This window comes from Furipterus horrens, unplaced genomic scaffold (genome assembly GCF_987537825.1).
Source record: "Furipterus horrens unplaced genomic scaffold, mFurHor1.1.pri manual_scaffold_8, whole genome shotgun sequence".
Lineage (NCBI taxonomy): Eukaryota > Metazoa > Chordata > Mammalia > Chiroptera > Furipteridae > Furipterus > Furipterus horrens.
In genome coordinates, this window is record NW_028327178.1 from 88,661,829 (window position 1) to 88,675,043 (window position 13,215).

Below are 13,215 nucleotides of genomic sequence, written 5' to 3' on the forward strand. Positions count from 1 at the left end.
CTCAGGGTGAGAAGCCCCCTCCTGTGGGGGCGGAGAGCGGCCTTCCAGAGGATGCCACAAAACAGGGAGTCCGCTCCAGTTGTTCTCCAGCTCCAAGCTGGGCCCCAGGCACCAACCAACACAGCTAGTCTCTTTGGCGAAGGGAGGTGGGGGGGTGGGCATGGAGGGATCAGGTGCTCTCCATCCTCTGACAGCACAAAGCATGGCATGGTGCCTAAGAGCCTGGGCCTTGAGACAGACAGGAACATGAGAGACAGCAGTCGTGGCAGGAAGAACATTTTAGGCAGAGGGAACTGGGGTGAGTAAACGTAACTGAGGTGGAAAGAAATGGCCTGCGGAGAGGGTACTGATGGCCTGGGGTAGAATGTGTCCCAGAGTCCCTTGGGGACATTTCTGAAGTAACAAAACTTCAAAATGCCCTTCTCTAGTCTTATTCAGGCTCCCTCCAGTCAGGCCCAGGGCTGGTAGAATTGCTCTTGAGAGCCCAGCTAAGGGCCGAGGAAGGAGAAATGGATGGATATTCACAGGCCTAAGAACAGAAAGAGGGAGAGGAAGAGCAAGAACACAAAGGAAGAAAAAGGGTGCTGCTGGTGGTGAATGCAGGCCCTGAGGCAGAGATTTGGTAGCTCAGCCATACATCATCGCTGTGGGACCCTGGATGGGTTGCTTACGTTCCCTGTGACTCCATTTCTCCTTCTATAATAATACTTTCCTCCATAGCTGTAGGGCAATGCTGTAAGGTTACAGGGCCCTGCGCCTGCTATAAAGTATAGCTGTTACCATTAACCTGGATAAGAGCTGAGTTGCAGAGGGGCAGAGAAGCAGCTGAGGCCCACAGACAGGGCACGGCTGCTGTATACCAGGCCCCTCCACACAGAGGACCTCAGCAGGCCCCTCTTTGGTGGATGAGAACATGACCCCAGGGGTAAGAAATCTGCCTGACAAGCAGCAGAAGTGGAGATGAGCCAGGCCTGACTCTGTAGCCAGTGCTCACCCTGAGCAGCAAGTAGCTTCTAGGAGGCCCAGGGCTGCTTCAGTGGAAGGAGCCAAGGCTCCCCCACTTGGCTCTGTGCCCCAAATGTGAAGAAGATGGCCTTGGTTGGATGCCTTAGATTGTCCCACAGCCTTCACCGCAGAGGTGAAGTCTGGCATGACTTTCTCCAGTTGAACTCAATGTCCAAAGTCTGCCACTTCTGAAAGGGAGGACGGGACAGAGGTGAGCGGTACAATGAAAGAGGTAAGAGGTGGAAATAGCGCCAAACTGGCCTCCTAATGAGGCTTTGGGAAAGACCCAGGATTCACTATGCCTCCATTTCCACCATTTAAAAAGGTCTAGAGAACAGGAGGATGCCCTTTGCTGAGGGGCACCAGCCCTATGGTCCAGCCAGACTGGTGCACTCACTCCCCTAGGATTTGCTCACCTTGCACAGTCCCTCTCCTCTCCCTTTCCCCAGCCCTTACTCGGCCGGACCTTTAGATCCTGCACTAGTTCTTCCTCCTCCTCCAGGAAGTCTTTCTAGATAGCCCCAGCCTACAATTATTCTTTCTCCTGAGAACACCAGTGACACCCACCACTTGTAGCACCTGTGAATGGTCCTACTAGAATTCCAGATTCTCTGTATTGCAAGACTGTCAAGTACAGCCGTTCCAAACTCCATCCCCATTGCAAGAATTCCTTTGGGAATGTCCAGCTCAGCCCAGGTTCTCTCCTGTGACTGTACTTCGAGTATCTATAGACAATTATCTTTAACCCCTGAAAACTATTCTGTCCCAATAGGGAAGCCATGCCCAAAATACGTGGGTTAGCGTCCTGAGCCCACCACTTCATTATTATATAACTCTGGCCAGTTTCTTCTTTCTGATAGTCCCAGTTTTCTTAACTATAGACACTCCCTATCTCACCAGTGGAACTGTGCTTCAGTGCTAGTTCCATTATTTTGTTCACTAATCACTTACTTACTTACTCATCTATAAAACGAGGCTAATATATGCTCAGTGGGCCTGAATTGTTTTGTTTCTTCTTGTTCCTCTGACCCATATGCGTCTTGACCTTTCTTCTGGAACTGCTGTTTTCCAGGTAAACACTAATGCAGCTAGCTACCCTTTCACTGAGCAGCACTGTGTGGTGGGCACCGTGCTGTGTCCTTCACTCAATCCCCATATCCACCCTCTGAAACAGGTACCGTGTGGCTAGTGCCTAATATTCAGAAGACATACCATCAAATGGCAGCTGTGATTAATATTTCGGTGAGTCAGGCCCTGTGCACCCTTTGTGTATCTCAATCAGGCTAAAAAGCTCCCTGAGGGTAGAGACCACATCATGGTGCCTGGACATTCCACACATATTGGTAGAACGAAGGAATGTAAACACTTCTTTGCATTTCCCCACAGTGGCCGGGATAAAGCCTTCCCATGGTAGGTGCTTGATGAATATTTGATTAACTGGAGCCACAAAATATACACTGTCATTAGAGGCTCTGATCTGAATCCCAGGATGCCCTGAGACCATGTCAGTGGGGCTCCTCGGCTAATCAGGAACTCCTGGAGGTCTTTCTCCAAGAATGCTCTAGGCTTCCTCCACAACCAGATCCCGACATTTCCTCAGTGGCGGTCATGTGGCAAAGCTGTATGTGGAGAGACTGCTTACTGTCCAGACCTCAGCAGAGCCCAAGCAGAGGGGGGCAGGACCTCGGCAACCAGGCCAGCGTGGCTTCCAAAGAACAGGAGCTGCCCCTCCCACTGAGGGGCTGCCAGTGCCTTTCTCCACGCCCGTCTCTCAAGGTGGCTTCTGTGCCAGGCCGCACAGGCCATCAGCCAAGTTCCCTCTTCTGAGGCTGCCGACCAAGCCTCCAAAGACCCTGTGCTAGGGAAGCCCAGCTATTGCCAACTTCAAGGGGGCACAGAGGTGTCTGGAGGCCTCAGTCCCTAGAGACTCGATCCCGACAGTGCTGCTGAAAGGGACACAAACGGGGCCTTTGAGGCTGGAGGCCCAGAAGCAGATGATCACAGGCTGCCAAGGAAACGTGTTGCCTAGCCTCCCAGACAAGGCATGCCCTGGCCCGGGCCCACCTCTACAGCCTTGTTTCGCTTCTCCACCCTCCTGCTCAGCTGATCCGCTAAGCACTACGTGTCCAGCATCTGGAACTTTACACCGCAGGACACAGACTGATCACCTGCCACAGACGCATTTTAATAGGTTGCCTAGTTGACCACATTTTAAAAATCAAGAGACGTCACAACCAAACATCCAGATTTCTGTCTTATAAATCAGAAGATCCCAAGAGCCGGCTAGCAGCTGCCTCTTTCAAGCAAGCACTTTTCAATTTGCTATAATCCCCAGACAGCCCACCCTGTTTTGCGTCTGTAGACACCTGGGTTTGAGGTCCCTTGTTTGACATGCTTACTTATGGCACATGGACCTCCCAATGACCTTATGGGGTAGGAATCATCATTTTCCCCTTTTTCAGATGAGGAATCAGAGGCTCTGAGAGAAAAAGTAACTTGGCCAGGATTCAAACCCAAGTAGCCTGAATCCAAAGTCAAACACAAGGACACTAGTCTGTAGTAAAATGAGCAAAATATGGACAATGCAGTGAGTGTTTAATAAAGCAAAATGGATTCAATTTGAAGAAGTACCTTTTTCTTGCCTGGTATTATACAGCCTTCTCTCTGGGGATACAGGTGTTAAAATGCTCTTTCAGTCTATGACAGTGATCATAAACAGAACTCTAAATGTCATCTGAGGATGGCCAGTCAGCCCTGTTGGTTAGGGCGTGGTGCTAATAAATGTCATTTGAATGTCCTTATGTGGCAAAATTAAAGGTCAGCTAAGCTAGGAGAGATCCCCAAATGTACTGATACTTGAAATCTAAGTCTGGGGACCACAGCTCTGCCTTCCTGTCCCAGAATGACAGCATGCTTCTGCTACTCCTCCTGGTTCAAAAAATAAAAAATAAAAAGCAAACCACCTCGATCTGCATCTCGCCCTAACACGGAACAGCTGGCTTTTGAACTGTGCCTTTCCCAAGCCCTCTCCCTCTGGCAAAGCCACGGGGCACTTGTTTGTGCCCATGTTGTGTTATCTCATTCTTCCTCCAGTTACACTTCTCTGTGTCCTATCCACTCTTGTACCCCCTAACGTGGTTACAGAACAGAGGAAAGAGCTGCTGAATTGTTAGCCAGCCAGGGCTTGAAAGGCCCTCAGAGAGCACCTTTGACTCTCATGTTGCAGGTGTGGAAGAGAAAGGGCCCTGCCTTGGGCCACCCAGGGAGACCACAGCAGAGCCGAGGTGAGTCTCCCAACTCCTCAGTGCTGGCTCTTTCCACTGCACCAGGCTGCTTCCCAGACACCCTCTTCTGATGGCTCAGCACCTCAATTCAGAGAACGTTGCTGAGCATGTGATAAACACTTCATAAATATCTGTTTATTAAGAGGTGCAAAGCAGCCTACGGAACACAGGCCTGTCCCTGCCCAGGGCCCTCAGCTCCAGCTTCACATCACCTGTATCAAACCGTCACTCAGTGTGAGCTTCCCATCCAAGGCAGCAATGGCCCCTCAGGCCTCTGGTGAGCTGGATGCAGAACAACTACATGCAGCCATTGGGCCAGAGTTATACGCCCAGCCTTGCTGAGTAATCTTGGGCAAATGCCTTTACCTCTCCAGGTGTTAGGGACTTCAGACAGGAGGAATGCTGAGGACAGATGTGAGGAAGAAGTCCCCAAGTCTGTTGTGTGGTTGTAGGCATCTGACAGGCTTCCCTAGAGGAATTTCAGAGTCCTGTCTCTATAAGCACCTAAGGACAGGAAAGGTTTGGGCCTACCTGGGAAAAAGGGGTAGTTCCACTGGAACTGTGCTACAGAGTGAGCTGGAGTTGTCCCTCAGATGTCTGTGGCCACTTTGGGGGTTGCTGGGTTCAAAAACCAATAAGTGTTTAAAACTGTTTGGAAATATCCGAAATTGGGTAGAACATTTATCATCATCATCATCATCATCATCACACAAACTCAATGCCAAAAATCAGGAGATGACAATGGTATCATCTCTCTAAAGCTTTCCTGACCACTGAGTAAGAAAGACCATCCCCCTCTCCTGGTCCCATCACACCCCATATCAGTGTTAGCACAGTTCCTAGACAGTTTAAATATTTGTCTCCTTCTGTCAGCTCTGAGCTTCTTAAAACTGAAGATCAACCCTTACTCTCTCCTCTATCCTGTGCACTCATCCCAGGGCATGGCTAATAAACAAACGAATGCTGACGAATGTTCAGCTAGAGAAGGAATCCTCTCCACTCGTATTCTGGGACAGGTGGCGTTTAGGTCTTTTAGAGCCAGTAGATGCATCCAGTCCATTTGGGGGATGGGAACACTGACATTCAGAGGGACACTGGCCTACCCAAAGCTGCTCAGTCAATGAGAGGGCTCAGACTGAAAGCCACTCTTTGACTCCCAGTACAGTGCATTTCTAGCAAAACCTTCTCAGGTTTCACAACAAATTAGCTGTGTAGCTCTGGGCAAGACCCCTTGTTTCTCTCTGCCCTGGCTTTCTCACTTGTAAAATGGGTAAAATTATAGTGCCCACATAAAGGGATTGTCTGAGCAATAAAAAAGTGAACCTGTGGAAAACAGCACAGCGCATAGCAAGCGCTCAAAAAGTGAGCCTGTCATGACTGTCATTCATTCCTAGCCATTCTCCTTGGTAAAGGGGCACCCACCACCCACCAGCACAGCAGAGCTCACAGTGAAAGGAAGACTCTTCAGCACTGACTCACGCACTCTTCAACCCAGCAAGTCCTCTGCAGTAATCACTTTGGGGAAATGGCTTTCCCTTCTCAAACCCCTACGTACAACATGCAGTGTACACACAACTCACAGCAATGACAGCAAGGTCTGATGGGGAGGTCACGAAACTTTCGCAAGAGCATGCTCTTTCAAGTCAGATAGACCTGGTGTCAGTTAACAGTTCTGCCACTTCTAGCTGTGCAGTCTTGGGCAAGTCAGTCTCTCTAAGCCTCAGTCTCACCGTCTCTCAATTAGGTATAATTTGTCATAAGGATTACCTGAGATAGGTAATGGTCTGGTACTCCATCAAGGATACCGAGAGTAATAATGGTCTCATTTTTATTTAGCAAAATCCACGTGAAAAAAATGTCAGAACAAGAATGGACCTTAGGGGTCATGTGGTCCAATCCTCTCATGTCAAAGCTGGAGACCCAGAGGTCTTAAGAGGAGGTATGATTGGCACAAGGTTACACAATGAGGTGGTGGAATGAGACTTGGGACCTGGGTCTCCTGATTTTCTACTGTGTGTCCATTCTGGCCAACTTGATTCTTCTTATCTGCCATCCCCCAACCCCAAACACAGCAAGTGGCTGGAATCACTCTCTTCCCAATCCTCTTCCCTTCACGGTCCTCTTAGCACCACCTGTATATCAACGACGCCCCTCTCCCAGGCACATCTAGCCCCTTTAAGCCTGACTTGAGGAGAGGGTAAAACTACTGGTGGCCACTGGCAATAGTGATAATAAAAATATTAGTAATAGAAATGACAACCAACAACCTGCACAATGCCCTATACTTAAAAGTGATTTCCCACATACCATTAACACATTCTGGCAATTTCTCCCCAACCTACTTGGCTTACGGCCATAATTTCCTCAAACTTACTGAAGACCTACTTTGTGCCTAGTCACAGACTAGAGGTTGAAGACATAGAGAGGAAAAGGGGCCTCTGTCTGGAGGATTTAGGGCAGGTGGGGACATCACAACTTCTTTTGGCCCAAATGGTACAGTGGCAAAATGTTCTGCCCAGTACTATGGGGAACTGTCTTTTTCATGCTGTGAAGAGACAGAATGTTTCTGTGGAATAAGCCAAAGCAAGAAAGAATGAATGTGAGGCTGAAATTGACAGCAGGAGGGAAGAGAAAGAATAGAAAATATGGACACCAAAAACTTAACTGCCTCATCTCAGGGAGATTCTAGCGAGACTCCGGGGAAGGGAAGGAAGAGGCAGCAGGGTCCATTTAAAAGCAGGAAGCCTTGTCCCTTCCCCTCTGCTGGCACACAAGATTCTGATGCTTCTGTTCTCTTAGAGCCTCTGCTCTCAGATGCCAAGATTTTTTAAACCCAGTGCTGGGCTCTACATCCTTCCTTGGGACCATCATTTGCTCAAATGATGCCACAGCCTTTGCAGCGGAAACATTTGTATCTCCTGGTTGCTTCCTAGGCCCTCAGCCCAGCAGCCCAAGACACTCCAGCATTTATTATCCCCTGGCAGGGACACCATCCACAGGGATGTAGAAGAGACTGAAAACCTACTATGTGCCAGGCACAACTTTCTATGTTTCCTTTAATCCTAACATTAACCCTTTGGGACATATATCCTCCTTCCAGATTTACAGATGAGGAAACTGAAGCTTGGGAAGTGAAGGAACCTGACAAAGGTTACCCTAGTGAGGGCACAGGGATGCCAGTGTAGGACTGTCTTTCGCCTTCCGTTCCCTGAGACCCACAAGGTCAATGTTTCACTTGAGTAGTCCAGAGTTGAAAGAGATCAACAAAGAAAACCCCAACTATTTCATATGCTCAAGTTAAAACCCACGGTTGCTTTAAGAGAGGGGTCCCCCTGATGTGTTAGAGCTGCTTGAGTGGCACATTAGAATCGTAGGGACCATCTAATCCAACTCCTGCATTGAACAGAAGAGCAGACAAACAGACACCCATGCTGGAAGAATTTTAAAATGGCTACTAGTGGCCTACTAGCAAGAAAAGGGACTAGAACCCCAATCTCCGGCACTTCCCCTACACCACCCAGTCTGCAGAGATCCCTTTTTTTCTGGGAAGCAACTCCAGCCCATCCCACACCACCAGACAGGCAGAGAAGGCGGAGGAAACCAGCGGTGCATAACCAGGCCTCTCCTCATCTGCAGGGCTGAGGAAGGGAACGAATATGGGGCTTCCCAGGCCAGTAGGTGTTCCAAACAGCCCAGGTCCCTGCTGACGTGTGGCAGGAGAAAGCATCACACCCCACGGAAGCTCCAGGGAGATTGAGGCCGAGACCTCCCACTTTAGAAGTCACGGGCAATTTTTCCAGATCTACCGCAAAGCCCTGATGCTTGGCAGGGGGGTGGGGGGGTGCATATGGGAAAGAGGTAGTCACTGGCACTTGACCTTGGGTTGGGTGTGGGGTTCCATCCTTCTCCCACCCCCAGGTACCCTTTCTCCTCCTCCAAGAGGAAAGAGGCTTAAATGTTTGCCAAATGTTGGAAGAGGAAAACAAACAGGAATAGGGGAGTCCCTAACATATTCCTAATCATCCACCTTGGGCATCTTCCCCGTGAAATCAGCATCCTCTAGTTGTGAATTTCAGGGCGGTGGGGTGCAATTATAAGGATGTAGGAGAATGAAGGGAGGGTAAGAATGAGTCACGGTTAACCCCTCCCCGGCCGGTGCCCTCTGAGAATTCTACCGCAGCGAGCGGCCCCCGCCCGCCACCCACCACGGGGTAGTGCAGGGGTCCCTCCCGGCTCCCCGCGGCCTCCTCACCTGAGTCCTGTCCACTCGCCCTTTGCAGCCCCGCCGGCTCGCACCACTCCGGCCCGGCTTGGCGCAGCGCCTCTGCAGTCCCTGCTGCAGCTGCCTGGCCCTGATCAGCAACCTGCGGCGGTGGGGAAAAAAGACAGGACAGGTGCGGGTCAACGCGGGCGGGAACACCCGGGTAGCGGAGCCCCCGGCCGCTGACAGCTGGGCCGCCGCAGCCGGGGAGCTGGGAGGGCAGGCTGTCTGCCCGGCGTTCGCTCCGCTCCCGGTGCGGTCCGCGTCTCCCCTCCCCCCACCCCGCACTTGGCACTCTGGGCTGCGGCGGGCGCAGCCGGGGGGTGGCCCCGGAGGTCCCCGGGGTCCCCGTCATCACCTGCGAAGGCTTCCATGGTTTCGGCTGCCCCGCCAGGGCCGCCGAACTGCTCTCCGGAGCCCCTGCTGGAAGCGGCTAACTGGGTGCGCGCCGGGGCTGGGGCTGCCGGGAGGGAGCGGAGGGGAGGGGAGGGTGAGGTGGTTGGAAGGGATGAGCCAGTCGGTGGCTCGCCGGCAGCTGCGTAAGCGGCTGGTCTTCACTTTCCTTCTTAAAGAGATAGTTGGCACCTTGCTCCAAAGAGCGTGGGAGTGGAGACGCGAGCATGCAGCGTGCGTCCTCTCTCACCTACACACCAGCCTGTGCTTAGAGCTGGGCCGTGGGGCATCGCAGAAAGTGTGTTGGTTCACTGAAAGGCTGTGTGACCCTGGGCGAGTCCCTTAACCTCTCTGGGCCTCAGCTTTCTGGCCTGTAAAGTGGGACGATGATACCAATCTCGCTTCCGGGCTCATAGTCCGCTTACGTGAAATAGTAATTTGATCTGATTTTCTTTAGGAACATTTTTCACTCGCCAAACCGAGTACCTCTGGGTACTGGGGTTATTTAATGAAAACTGCACTTGGACTACTAAGAAAAATGATATCTGAAAACGAAAATGTTTTCCTTTGAAGTTAAGATGGTGAATCATTGGAAAGATGGAAATATAAACAATCACAATCTAAAGTAAATATTCATGAAACACTTTTTCCCTCTCTCTTCCATTACTATCACAGGAGAAACAAGGGGGAAAACACGGGGGAAAAGTCCAGAAAGCTGTGTTCTCTGCCTCACCCATCCACTTCTAGCTATGCAATGAGAGATATCTGCACGAGAGATGCTAAGTCACTCTTTGGGCCTGGTTTCTTATGTGGTCCATGGGTGGGAAGTGGGGAGCAGTGGGAAGGGGCTACCTCCTTCTGAACCAGCTCTATCTGATCAGTGATTCCTTTGCTCAAAACCATCCCTCCCTTGTTCCGGATCTCTGCCATGTATCACTGTTTCAGGGAGGCTTTCCTTTACCATCCCTCTTCCCCACTCCCTCTGCCCTAGTTTTGCGTATTTCACCACCAGCTGATGTGCTGTGTATTTACTATTTGTTAGTCTTCATTATCACCCCCACTAGAAGGTACACTCTGTGAGGGAAGGAACTTTGTTCTGTCCCCTACTACGTCCTCAGTGCCTAGAATAGTGCCTAACACATGTTAGGTGTTCAATAAATACTAAGTGAATCAGAGAGCATGCATGCATTGTGCCAGGCCCTGGCCTTCTATAAGAACACTAAGTCCTTAAGTCTCTGTCTGCTTTGTGGCAAGGCTGAACTTGGGACCCTCTACTCTCTACACTAAGCAGACTTTTCCAGGAGAAGAATTTGTGAAGTGACTTCAGGGACTATATGGTGATTGCAATACTGGTCTGGTTACTATTTCTAATGTACATGAAGAAATAATTAATAATTAAGTAAAGTAAATATTCAATTAACTGTTACTTTTCAAAGTTAAACCTTTTTCTGTAGCTCTGATTTGTGGTAAATCACTATAACAATGCCTCTAATTTTGCAACAAAGGCCTATACATCATTGGTTATATTTTTCCCTCTAATCAATTAAGTTGAATTCTTTTATCAGATGATCAATGACCATCATTGCATTATGCTTTCAGGGAAAACATGTAGAGCAATTGTAGCAGGAATAGGAAACCCTAGTTGTAAAAGCCATGTGAAATAAGGCCTGCTATCTAAAAACAAAACAGAACAAAACAAAACAAAAAACACCCTAATGCTCTATTAACAAGTTAATTGATAAAATGTTTATCTGCCCTAAGGCCTGCCTAAATTATATAAGTGACTTTTTCTCACACTTAAAGTAAAACCAAAGAAAGCTGTGTAACTACTGTTTATTTAGCAGGAGATAAATTCCAAGATTCTCATTAAAAATATACTTTTTTGTCTCTCTTCCATGGTCTCTTTTTTTTTTTTTTTTTCTTGATATTTAGAAGACTATATTTCCCAGGAATCTCCACAATGAACTTCCCTAAAGTTAGGCAACACCTCCACCCACCCACAATACTCCCATCTGAAATGCTAATAAAGAACTCTCCTCAGCATCATAAAGCATGTGACTGAAAAGAGAACTGGTGTTTAGTTATAATGTAAATTGCAAAGAATGAGAATTTTAAGCATAAAACAAAATTAGTAGTTTTGTTTTGTACTAATTGGGAAATACTTAAATTTGTTGAGTTTCAAAGCAATTTTGATTCCAGGTTTGGCTAAGCACATTCCTCCCACTGAATGCTGTAATAACACCTGAACAAAATGCATAGAGAAACTACTTGAGGACTCTAAAGAGAAAATATTAGCAGGCAAATTGGGGAAGGCCAGAATTTGACTTATGACTGTACTAGTGAACTTACCGTTTTTGTGTTCTCTGGTATCCCCTGGCCTGGTTTCAAGGCAACCAAAGTCTGGAATTGGATAATCAACACACAGAGAGCTCTCAGAGAATCCCCCTAGTTCTGACTTGAGGATCAGGAAAGGAGGTCGCTAATGCTTAGGGTGAGTGGGAGAAATAATTTTTCTTTTCTTTTTCAGTTTTTTCTCCATTGTCTTATGACCCAGCCTCCAGGCAATCCTGCAGCAGTGGCTGTGACAATGGGGACCCAGAGGGACCTAGAACTCTGAGGGAAGAGACACTTCTCCAGAGTAGCTGTGGTCCTGAGAGAGGATAAGCCTCTGCTGTTTTTTTGTCTCTTTCTATTCTCCCACCATTTGGCTCCAGATGCAGGTTCAATTGTGGGGAAAAAGGCAGCAAAAGAGAGCAGAGTAATAAAGCTCCACGCTCCAGCTTTCTGGTAAACCCCAAAGAGGAAAAACCAAATAATAATAATACAATAGAAAAATAACGTTTAGTTACTATTGAAAACTAGAAACAAAGAAAAATATTGAAAGCGATCAGAGGAAAACAATGTGTTTATTATACAGGAATAATGATTTGAATAACTGGATTTCTCACCTGGAACCATGAAGGACAGCAGTAAAACAGGGGAAAAAATATAAATTGATGAGAGGAAAGAGTAGTCAACTGGAAAATTGTATACCTAGAAAAATATCCTTCAGAAAGAAAGATGATATAAAGATATTCTCAGATAAAGGAAAACTAAGAGAATTCATTGCCAGGAGACCTGTTCTAAAAGAACTGCTGAAGAAAATTCTTTAGTTAGAAAGGATATTATATTAAAAGGAAACTTGGAAGATCAGGAAGGAAAGAAAGAAGAACAATCAAAATGACAAATCTGAGTACGTTTAATAGCCTATTCTCCTCTTGACTTCTTTAAAATATGTTTGACTGTTGAAAGAAAAAATTGCAACGTTTTCTGATGGGTTTTCAATATATAAGTGTAAAACATAAGACAACAGCAATATAAAGGAGGGAGTGTAAAGGAACTTATATGGTACAAGGTTCTACACTCCATTTGAAGTATTAAAATATTAATTCTAAGTAGAATGTGAAAAGTTAAGCATGTGTTTTGTAATTCTTATAGCACCCATTTAAAAATATGACAAAATATATAGTAAAAATTAACAGATAAATTAAAATGGAATTCTAAAAAATGTTCAACTATTCCAAAATAAGGCAGAAAAGGGGGCGGGGGGGCATACAAGAATTAAAAATAGAGGGAACAAACAGTAAACAAAAAATAAAATGGTAGATCTAAATCCAAGCATATCAATATTTACATTATACATGAATGGTTTAAACACATCAATTACAATAGAGATTATCAGGACGGATAAAAAATGACTGAATTAGATAACTATCTACAAGAAACTCAGTTTAAATATAATGATATAGGTAGACTAAAAGTAAAAGATGGAAAAAGATATACCATGCAAATACTAATCAAAGGAAACCTGGATGGCTTAATATGAGAAAAAGACTTCACAGATAGAAAACGACAAATACCATATGATTTCACTTATATGTGTAATCTAAAAAATAAAACAAGCAAACCAAAACAGAAACAGACTCATAGATACAGGAAACAAATTGGTGGTTATCAGAGGGGGGAGGGTTTGGGGAGTGAGTGAAATAGGTGAAGGGGATTAAGAGGTACAAATCCCAGTTATAAAATAAAGAAGTCATAGGGATGTGATGTACAACATGGAGAATACAGTCAATAATATTGTAATAACTTCGGTGACAGATGGTAAGTTATTGTGGTGATCATTTTGTAATGTATATAAATATCAAATCATGATTATGCACACCTGAAAATAGCAGTATATTGTGTGTCAATTATATTTTAGTTTTAAAAAAATGAAAAGAAAAAGACTTC

The 13,215-nt window shown here is 46.8% G+C and overlaps 1 protein-coding gene across 2 annotated transcripts in view; it reads right to left on the minus strand.

Moving 5' to 3' along the window:
• The window catches only part of SNPH (syntaphilin), a 38,311-nt gene extending 29,308 nt beyond the window's left edge, over nucleotides 1-9,003 (minus strand). For both annotated transcript variants that reach the window (XM_090286157.1, XM_090286155.1), the window contains exons 1-2: nucleotides 8,909-9,003; nucleotides 8,542-8,653 (exon numbers count right to left, since the gene is read on the minus strand). The gene's annotated coding sequence lies outside the window, so the exon portion shown is untranslated. The remainder of the gene's footprint in view (nucleotides 1-8,541; nucleotides 8,654-8,908) is intronic.
• Nucleotides 9,004-13,215: the final 4,212 nt, after the last annotated feature.